At 34.6% G+C, this 10,573-nt stretch overlaps 1 pseudogene; it reads left to right on the forward strand.

Annotated features, from left to right (window-relative positions):
• Positions 1 to 6,580, forward strand: LOC106025772 (olfactory receptor 4F21-like; annotated as a pseudogene).
• The last annotated feature ends 3,993 nt before the right edge of the window (positions 6,581 to 10,573 follow it).

Consider the following 10,573-nt stretch of genomic DNA (forward strand, 5'->3'; position numbering starts at 1 on the left):
ATGGGTCTGTGGTGGAATGCTGAAGAGTCTATGATGGAAGCTGCCATCTGTGCTAGAAACCAGGAGATTATGTCCAAGGTGAAAGTTAAGACTGGAATTCCTCCAAAGGAACAAAAGCAGATCTGTCCTTCTTCATTTCCCCATTATACCATCCAGGCTATGAGCCACCCTTGGGTGAGTGCTTTACATTTTAAGATGTGATGTTACTAAACTGATTTACTTAGACTTCTCTTAACTAAACTTCTCAAATTAGCAAGATTATTCAACCATCATAAAGGAACAAAAAGAAAGTCATTTATCATGTGCTGTTTGCAGCTTGCTACCTGCTGCTTCTGATTCTTTGCCTGCCATGATTTTTTTTCTCCTCTTGATTCCCCTCTGCCATGCCACTCTGCCTTGAAGCCAGTGAACTATGTACTAAAACCTGTACAAGCAGTGAGCTATAAGATATCTTTCTTTCTTTAACTTTGGGCCTTGGGTAGTTTATATCAGCAGTAAGCAAAGTAACCAACACACTGCCCCACTGTTTTCTTACACATGTATTTTTAATTTCATTCAACAATAATTCAATATAATCCACTTCTAAGCAATTTAATTTTGTGACTACACACAATGGATCCTTGAAAACATTTTGAGTTGATAATAATGAAATAAAATAACTAAAGAGTACAGTGTAGTCATAGTCATGTTCCTAGGAACAGTACTGTATTTCTTTTTCAACTTTATTTTCTCCTAGTGCATGTTTGTCATACATAATGATTGCAGTCATTGAGGCACTTGCTTTTGTACATAATATACCTTAATTTTTCTTCCACATTTTCCTCCTCTTTCCTTCAACATTTACAAAATTCCTCCTCATTTACAAAAAATTTATTTTTGCCTTCCATTCTGTTTTATGAACAATTTCTTTTGCATTCCATTCTTTCTTTTTTAATCTTCTCTTGCTCCTCTTCCAATATTCACCATTTTCTCCTACTTCCCAATATCTATCTTCTATTCTACTTCTTATTTACACTTTGAGTTTCTCACACAATAAAAAAATGTGATGTTTAAACTTGTGTTTCTGATTTACTTCACTTAACATTATGGTCTCAAAATGCATCCATTTAACTTAAAATATCTCAAGTTCTTTATGTCAGAGTACAACTCCACTACATATAAATACTACATTTTTTAAATTCATTCATCTGTTGATGGGCAGGCATATGGGTTGTTTCTAAGATTATTATAGAGTATGCTCATACCATCATGTATATACATGTATCACTGTGTCTTGATGGGACCAAAAGTTTTAGTTTTTTGATACATTTTTCAGAATGATTTCTATAATGACTATACCAATTTACAATTGGACCAAAAAGGAGCAATTCCTTTCTCCCCACCGACTCACAGCATTTACTGTTTATTGGTTTCTTGATGATAGCCATTTTTTCTGGAGATAGAATCTCAATGTTGCTGAATTTTTATTTCTCAAATGACTGGTGATGTTGAAAATTTTTTCACACATTTATTTCTATTTGTACTTCTTCATTTGAGAATCATCTTTTCATTTCAGATGATCATTTTAAATTGGGTTTGTGAATTTGTAGGTTCTAACTTCTATTTCTTTACATATCTCAAATATTAGTCCTCTGTCTGAGAAGAAAGTGGTAAAATTATTTTCCTCCTGTGTGGGTCTCACCTTGTATGCAAATCTTTTTAATTTATATGATACTTTTTGTAGTATTTTCAGTGCAACTGGAATTTTTTCATAAAGTCCTTTTTTATACTTATTTTTTCAAGAGTTTGACTGTCTTAGCTACTTTTCACATTACTGAAACAAAATACCCAACACCTAAAGTTAAAGGAGGAAAGACACTCAGTTTTTAGACATTTCAGTGTATAGTTACCTGGCTGCAAGGCAGGGTAGCATGGCAGAAGGGAATCATGGCAAGCAGTAAGACAAGGTCACATTAGCTCTCTTTCTGTCCCTTGTATTTTATGCAGTTTAACACTTGAGCATTCATCCCTTTAATCCTAGTCACAATTATGCCAAACCAATTATTGGGCTGATTTGAGAATCAGACACCTAGATCTTTCCACCAAGCATTCTAGATTCAATCACCTCTGGAAAACTGCCTCCCACCCTCACCATGACTGCATGAGACTTTGAGGGGGACATCTAAACACAAGTCATAGTATTTATTTATCCATCTTGTAGAAGACTAAGGGTTTCTGTTTTGATATTTAGATCTTTGGTCTATTTTGATATTAGTTTACTGCATGGCAACAGATGTGGGTCCAGGATCAAACAGGGGAAAGTCAGTTTTCCAGGCTGCATTTATAAAAGATGCTGTCTGTCTTCCAGTAAATATGATTGACTCCTTTGTCAAAGGTAAAGTAATTGAAAGTGCTTCAAGTTGTTTGTGTGTCTTTTGTTCTCTTCATGTATTCCGAAGACATTTTTAAAAATTTTGTCAACACAGTTTGTCACTGTAGCTTTATAATATAACTTTAAAAAAAATTGCCATACTCCCTGCCTTGCACTTGTTGCCAAGAATTGCTTTTGCTAGTCTTAGTCTCTTTTGAGGATTGTTTCCTCTAATTATATGAGGAAGGCTCTTAGTATTTTGATAGATTGAGAAAGCACAAGATTCAAAGGTTAAAAAGCATAATCAAAACTATGACTGCAAAAACACATCACCATATATATGATACAGTTCTTAGAAATATTATAGGATTATATTATACATAACTTCATGCAAAAACACAAGATTTACATAAAATGAAAAATGTACTATTCAAAATAGCAAATAAACAGTTGCTTTTCAGTTAAATTTGAATTTAATGTAAACAAATATCACATGAATCATACTTATACAAAACAATTATTTGTTTTTATGTTGACATAGAACTCAAACCCTACATTTTCTTTGGCTACTTTTTCACAATGCAAATTACATGGAAATTCATTGATTCACTGGTACAATTTTGTTTATCAAATCTCTTTCTAGCATTTATTATTGTTAGGTTTTGTCTGAATGTCTCCCCAGTGCCTCATGTGGTCATGGGAGGGTGGACTTTTTCAGAAGCAACATAATCTAGAATTTGCTATTAATTTATAGTGCAATGCTGGGATTAAGTATGAGTGATCGCTGGATCAGTCTACTGATTTGATTAGATTCAAAGCAGTATGGATAAGATAAAGGAGGCAGAAGGAAGCTTGTGTCCAGCTTATTTCTTTTGCTTTTTCTTACTGTTTTTGCTGGCTTCCACCTCCATGAAATGTTGCTTCTCTGTCATGTGCTACCCTGCCTTGGAGCCAGTCAATTATGGACTAAAACTGCTACAAACTGTGAACCAAACAACCTTTTTACTCCTTAACTTTGGGTATCTGGTATTTTTTTTCAGCAGTGAAAAAAGTAATGCAGATAATGATCAATTTTTCTGTACAATTATGCTATATATATAGTGAAATATTTTATACATGTGTATACATATAAAATGTAAAATGTATAGCATATTATGGGCAAGTTGAAAGCCTCTCGCTGTGTTAGAAAAGGACATACTCATAGTGTTCTGAGGTCAAGACAACACCACAGCTGAGTTAGGCAATGACATGGCTGCTGACACTTGCTGATCCAGAACAATAAAAGCTGTCAATCTTACAGATCAAGCAGTTCTCTTAACTGTCAAAATTTACTACTTGGATATATCTTCGAACTGACTCTCAAGCTTCTCTCAGTTCCCATGTTTATCTCAGTCAGTATCCCTTTCCTTTGTTTGAAAACCAAAGTAATATGGGGTTTCCAGGGATATTATTTGTCACAACCCGCAGGGAATCTCAAATTCCATTAGAAGGATTTTGAACTTTCTAGAGCCCTAAAAATAGTGCCACTTGTGTGTTTTATTGAAGTCATCTGCTATTAACTCATGTAGGAGATTGGGACTGGGCCAAGACCCAATGCTTTGGGAATAGGTAGAGATATACTCCAGCTTATTATTTTTTCTGAATCACCTTCACCTTCCATAACTATCTCCTTCTTTAATTCCCGTACCACAACATTTATGCTTGTTGATGTTATTAATTGACCTTATGACATACAATGTTTACAGTCTTTGAGGTTATTATGGTCCTATAAATGGGGTAGCTTTATTCCACTTAATTCCCCCTTTCCTCTTTCTAACCCCTCAATGATGTTCCCTTAGATCCCTTTCCCTATTGCAAGAGGTCAACCCTCTTCTCCCCTTCTATCCCTGCATTTTCATTCTGTTTGTACACACTTCAACTCACTCAAGTGGAGATGACAATGCTATTTAAACTCATGTGTCTGGTTAATTTCACTCAACATTATGTCTTCTGAGAGCATCCTTTTTCCTAACCATATGTCTCAATTTTTTATTCTTTATACCTGAATAGTATCCATTATATAAAATTACCATATTTTCTTAATCAAATCATCTTGTTGACAAGCATACAGGCTGTTTGCAGGATTTTATTGTCACAAATTGTTTTGTTGCTATAAACATTGGGATGCATGTAATTATATAGTGTAATGTCTTCAGCTCTTTTTTGGGAAGATAGCTAGCAGTGGAACAGCTGGACCATGTGAAATTTCTAATTTCAGCTTGTTGAGAACTCTCCATACTTATTTCCATAATGTTTGTGCTACCATACATTCCCACCAAAAATGGAGAAGGTTTCTTTTTTCACCACAGACTTGTCAGCATTTGTTAGTGCTTGATTTCTTGGTGATTGACATTGTTTCTGAAGTAAGATGGAATCTTAGCATTGCTCCAATTTGAATTCTCTAATTGCTAGTGATTATGATTTTTTCATATATTTGTTGACAATTTGCACTTTTTCCTCTGTGAAACATCTGTTCATTTCATTTGTCTAGTGTAAAAGTTTTTTAAAAAAAATTGTTATTGATTTCTGTCTTTTGTAAAAGAGATAGCGGGTAACAATTTTCTTATTTTGTAGATTGTCTTTTCACAATACTAATTGACTTTTTGCTGTGCAGAAGCTTTTTAAACATTTATTGATTATTTTTATTATTTTTTTGTGCAATTTAGGTTTGTTTACAATCGTTCCCTAATCCTACGTTTTTAAGTGTTTTACTTATTTTATTCCCCAGTAAGTTTAATGTTCCTATTTTAATATTTAGATCTTTGACTAATTGTGATTTTAATTTCTTAAACAGTGAGAAGTTTGTTCAGTTCCAATATTATACAAATAGATGAGGTTTTTCCAGCATCACTTGTAGAATAGGTTATCTTTCTCCTCACATGTGCTTTTGTACCCTTTGTGAAAGATCTGAATACATTTGGTGATGCATTTGTATCCTCTTTTCCACTTATCCGGGTATCTGTTTTCATTCCTGCATCATGCCATTTCTATCACTATTTCCTCGTATTGTAACATGAAATCTGTTTATTGTGAGGCCTGCTACTCTGCTCTGGATGCTCAAATTTGCTTTTGCTATGTGGGATTCTTCTGGTTCAATATGAATTTTATGTTTATTTTCTCTATTTCAGTAAATTATGCTGATGGCATCTGCGTTAAGACTGTATTGAACCTCTATAACTGATTTGGTATTATGCAAACTATGAAAATATTTGTTCCATCTATCCAGGAACAGAGGAGAATTTCCTGTTTTCTGATGTCCTCTTCAATCGTCTTTTTCAGTGTGCTATAGTTGTCTTTACAGAGGTCTTTCACTTCCTTGATTATGTTAGTTCCTAGGTATTTCATATTTCATCCTGAGAAACCTCTTTATTATCATCTTGTTAATTACAGATTCACATACATTTATATTTACATTTACATTTACAGTCCCCTACGTACTTCCTTTTAGCTACCGTGTCCTTCTATGACATGGGCCTTTCCATGACTGTAATTCTCAGATGATCCTGGATATCTTAAGTAAGTGTAAATTAATTTCTTTCCAAGTCTGTATGAAACAAATATGCTTCATACACATCATGGGAGGAGTGGAGATGGTACTACTCATAGCTATGGCATTTGATAGGTACATAGCCATATGTAAGCCTCTTCATTACTTGAGCATTATGAGCCCTAAAAGATGTGTTTCCTTTGTAGCCCTTAGCTGGGTAGGAGGAGTAGTCCATGCTATGTCTCAATTGTATTTTGTCATAAACTTGCCTTTTTGTGCTCCTAGTGAAATAGCTTTTACTGTGAATTTCCCAGAATTATAAAACTTGCATGCACAAATGGAGCCAAATTTGAGTTTGTTGTTGCTGCCAACAATGGCTTCATGAGCCCATGGCCACCTTCTTCCTGCTTCTGCTTTCCTATGTCTTCATTTTGATCACAGTCTGGAAATGATCTTCAGGGGACTTATACAAGGCTCTCATCACTTTGTCAGCTCACATCACTGTGATTGTGCTTTCTTTCACTCCTTGCATGTTTCTGTATGTGTGGCCTTTCACCACATTATCAGGTGACAAATACCTATTTATTATTTACTTTACTCTTACTCCTATTTTGAATCCTCTTATCTGTACATTGAGAAACAGAGATATGAAAATAGCCATAAAAAGCTTGAGCAAGAAAATATATTGTGTCAGATCTTTCTAGCCAGATCTATCTGAAGCTCTAGAATTGCCTATCTGTTTGACTGCTGAATACTTCCATTTAAGCACTTGACAGACACCTAAAACAAACTGGAAAAAAGCCTCTACTTCATTTAATAAGTTTATATTACTTTTACAAAACATTTACTTATTGCTTTTATGATGATGAGTTATATAATTCTATCATGACATGGGTTATACCATTTTCATAATCAAGGTCTCACAATTTAAATTGGAATATTTTTGACATAATACAAATGCATTGTCTCTGTTTCCCCAAAACTAATCAATATATGCACACCTTTGTTCGTAAATTTTTAAGAGTCATGATATCAAGAGACTGGGGGTATTAGACTGGTAGCTATGAAGGTAGTTGGCATAGCTTTACCCCAAAAAAAACCTAAGACATAATTTGAATGTAGAAAGTTTATTTGGAATTTGATATTTGAAATCTTTAGTAGGAGGTGAGGAAGTGATACTAAGAAGTAAAGTATTCTTATGCAAGCTTACCTGCTTTATTCCCTCAAGTGGCTCTTTACCTTATTACTTAGAATTTTTCTAATTCAGGAAGAAGGCACATTGGTTGTTTTCATTTTTAGAGGACAGATTAACTCCTTGCTGTATCCAAACTTTCACATTCAGAACATTTCATGTTAGAAATCCAGAGATAAAATGGCAGGTTTGTGGTCACATGAATGTAGAAATGCATCATCTCATTCATAAATAATGTATGGCCATTGTATTTGATTTTAAAACTGTGAGAACCTACTTTAACTTCATTATCCTGTAAAAATTCTTTAAAGTTATATCTGTTCACATTTCACATATACACACAAACAAAATTGCAGGATAGTGAGTTATATTATGGCAGCATTTATCCTCCTAATTGACAGTCACCATTGTCTATTCTATTTTCCATTCTAAACTGCCCAAATGACCCCAGTATTCTGCTGACTTACGTTGCTTGATACATGAAGTAACTGCTTTACTTATGAGCACTTTGAACCTCTGGTTAAAATGTTCTTGCTAATTAACAAATTGTTGCTATAGTTACACTTTTATAGTTTCCATGAATCATCAAAACACCAGGTAGTGGTACATTAGTAGATTTCTAGCTAGAAAACTCTTCTCTTCATTGTCTATAATGAAACAGTATCTTTATCTTTATCTAATATTGGATATATATGAGATTATTCATTTTTCTGCCTGTTCATTATCCAACATAAAGAAACTTAATTGATAAATCAGCTAAAAATTTTAGATTTGTTAGAATCCATATTGTATTCCCAAGAAGGAATTCTAAACATTCTAGAAGATAAAATTTTAACAACAAAACTTAGAAATTGTTCTAACTGGACCATTACCAGTGATCTTCTTTCAACCTGGGGAACTGAGGCTGTGCAAGGTAAGTTTCAGCAAACTGGACACTGGCCTGGGGAGAGTTTAAGATCATAGCTCCAAGTGGTTAAGTGCCTTCCCAGCTTCCAGCCACATTAGACTAGGCTCTGCAGGTTTTTCAGGCCTTATTGGAACATCTCCAGTGACCGTCTTTCGAGCCAGGGAGCTGAGGCCGTGAAAGACGAGTTCTAGCACACTGGAGCAGGCCCAAGGAGAGTCTAAGATCATTGCTCCCAGTTAAGTGCCTTCCCAGCTTCCAGACACACTGGACTAGGCTCCAGAGGTACCAAGGACTGACTAGACTAAGCCTGGGGACCTTCCTCAATCAGGGGGCCTGAGGGTACATGTGAGTTGCAGTGCATGAGTGCTAACCCAGGGAGAGCTTTGGACAATCACGCACAGTGGTAATGAGCCCACCTAACTTCCTGGAACACTGGAGATGCAATACAAGGTCCTGTGGGCCTGACTAGACCACATTTAGCAACTTCCACTGAGTCCCAGGAGCCAAGGGCATAGGAGGTGCTTTCTAATATGCCAATGGGAAGCTTTGGAACATCACTTGAAACATGGAAATATAGGAAAATGACAAGATGAAAGATCAAAATGCAATCTCAAACATCCAGCCCATCCCAAGATAGTCTAGAAGCCATATACATTGAAGAAACTATGAGCCATATGCCCAAATTACCTGAAATAACAGCAATTGAAATAAGTAAGTAACTCTGGGAGGCTTTAAAGGAATTCAAAATAAAAATAATTTCCCAGGTAAAAAAAGAAATGATAAAAGTAATGAAACAAATGCTGAACACATCTAAAAGAGACACAGTTAAAAAATTAGAGGAACAATGCAGAAATGTGGCTACCCTGGATGGACAATATAAGAAAAAAACGATACAAGAAACAGATTCAAAGAGATATACAGGAAATCAAATATTCCATTGTAAGTTGTCAAAACCATGTCAACAAATGAGAAGAGAAAATTTCAGACATCAAGACAAGATTGCAGCTAGAGAACAGGAAAGGAAATATAAAAATAACAAGGATTCAGGAAATAACAACTAAACATCTAAAAGATGATGCTAAAAAAAACCCAAAATATTGATAGGGATAAACGAAAAAGATAGGGACAACACTAAAGATATCAAGAGGCTATTTACAAATGTAATAGCTGAAAAATTCCAAAACATGAGAATGCAAACTGACATTAGGATTAGTGAAGCATATAGAACTTTACATAGCCATAAGCAAAACAAAACTACACAGAGACACATAAACATTCCCGTCCCAGAAATCCAACCTAACAACAGAATATTAAAAGCTATTAGACAGAAAAGACATATCAATTTAAAGGAAATCTATCAGAATCACAGCAGACTTCTCAACACAAACAATGAAGTCAATAAAGTGTGGAACTAAGTGTTTCAGATCCTTAAGGAAAATACTTCCAACCTAGACTGATGTACCCTGAAAAACTGTCATTCAAAATGGATGGAGAAATAAGATATTTCCATGACAAAGAGCAGCTGAAGAACTTAGTGATCATCAAACCAACCCTGCAAAGAATACTGAAAAATGTTCTACATGCTCATAGGGAAAAAGCAATACATAAGGCAGAAAATTAAACAGAATGGAAAGATAAAGATGAAACAGCAAAAAGATAACATCAAAAATAAATCAATATATAATATTTATAACCTTTAATGTAAATGGTCTTAATTCACCAATTAAGAGAAGCAGACTGACAGAATGGACTCAGAAACAACATCCAACCATATGCTGTCTACAAGAAACCCACCTAATCCAAAAGGAAACTCACCAACTGAAAGTCAAAGAATGGAAAACAATACATCATGCAACAGGAACACTCCCCAGAAAAGCAGGGCTAGATATTCTGTTTGCAGACAATGTGATTTTCAAACCAAGATTGATCTGAAGAGATAAAGAAAGTCACTACATATTAGTTAGGGGAAAATTTCAACATGAAGATATAACAATCTTAAATATATATGCACCAAATTCAAGAGCATCCACCTACACAACACAAGTATTAACAGAAATGAAAAATCAAGTAAGCAATAACACAATTACAACAGGAGACCTTAACACACCATTGACACCAAGGGATAGATCAACCAGACAGAAAATCAGCAAAGAAATAACAGAACTGAATCACACTTGAGAACAAATGGACTTGATAGGTGTAGACAAAGTGTTCCATCCAAAAACATCTGAATATACATTCTTCTGAGCAATACATAGGACATTATCTAAAACAGACCATATACTAGCCCAAAGAACATATTTAAGTAAATGCAAAACAACTAAAATTATTCCATGCATGTTATTGGATCATAACGCCTTGAAACTAGAAATTAATGATGAAAGAAATGGCAAAAACCTCACAAAAACATGGAAATTGAATAATACATTTGAGAAATCAGTGGGTCATGGAGGAAATTAAAGAAGAAATTAAGCAACACATAGAAGCAAACAAAAATAAAATACAACTTACTGAAATCTGTGGGGTGCAATGAAAGCAGTCCTCAGGGGAAAATTTAATGCACTGAGTTACTACATCAGGAAAACAGAACTAACACAA

The sequence above is a fragment of the Cavia porcellus genome, unplaced genomic scaffold (assembly GCF_034190915.1).
Source record: "Cavia porcellus strain 051 isolate PalLab524CR breed Dunkin Hartley unplaced genomic scaffold, mCavPor4.1 scaffold_10, whole genome shotgun sequence".
NCBI lineage: Eukaryota > Metazoa > Chordata > Mammalia > Rodentia > Caviidae > Cavia > Cavia porcellus.